Consider the following 1,121-nt stretch of genomic DNA (forward strand, 5'->3'; position numbering starts at 1 on the left):
TTTTTATGCCTTACTATTCTTTGATGTTTTTATCACTTTTTATGCCTTACTAAACTATGATGTTTTTATCACCTTTTATGCCTTACTATACTATGATGCTTTTATCACTTTTTATGCCTTACTATTCTTTGATGTTTTTATCACTTTTTATGCCTTACTAAACTATGATGTTTTTATCACCTTTTATGCCTTACTATACTATGATGCTTTTATCACTTTTTATGCCTTACTATTCTTTGATGTTTTTATCACTTTTTATGCCTTACTAGACTATGATGTTTTTATCACTTTTTATGCCTTACTGTACTATGTCATTTTCATGCCTTATTATACTATGATGTTTTTATTACTTTTTATGCCTTAGTATACCATGACGTTTTATGCCTTAATATACTATGACGTTTTTATCACTTTTTATGCCTTACTATACTATGACGTTTTATGCCTTAATATGCTGACGTTTTTATCACTTTTTATGCCTTACTGTACTATGATGTTTTTATCACTTTTCATGCCTTACTATACTATGATGTTTTTTTTCACTTTTTATGCCTTACTATACTATGTCATTTTCATGCCTTACTATACTATGATGTTTTTATCACTTTTATGCCTTACGATACTATGTCATTTTCATGCCTTACTATACTATGATCTTTTTATGACTTTTTATGCCTTATTATACTATGACGTTTTTATCACTTTTTATGCCTTACTATACTCTGATGTTTTTATCACTTTTTATGCCTTACTATACTATGATGTTTTTAACACTTTTTATGTCTTACTATACTATGATGTTTTTATCACTTTTTATGCCTTACTATTCTTTGATGTTTTTATCTTTTTTTATGCCTTACTAGACCATGATGTTTTTATCACTTTTTATGCCTTACTGTACTATGTCATTTTCATGCCTTATTATACTATGATGTTTTTATCACTTTTTATGCCCTACTCTACTATGACGTTTTTATCACTTTTTACGCCTTACTATACTATGATGTTTTATGCCTTAAAATACTGTGACGTTTTTATCACTTTTTATGCCTTACTATACTATGATGTTTTTATCACTTTCCATGCCTTACTATACTATGACGTTTTTATGACTTTTTATG

The sequence above is a fragment of the Seriola lalandi genome, unplaced genomic scaffold, assembly GCF_002814215.2.
Source record: "Seriola lalandi dorsalis isolate HSWRI2012SDOR001 ecotype SW California unplaced genomic scaffold, Sedor1 jcf7180002054502, whole genome shotgun sequence".
In the NCBI taxonomy this organism is placed as follows: Eukaryota; Metazoa; Chordata; class Actinopteri; order Carangiformes; family Carangidae; genus Seriola; species Seriola lalandi.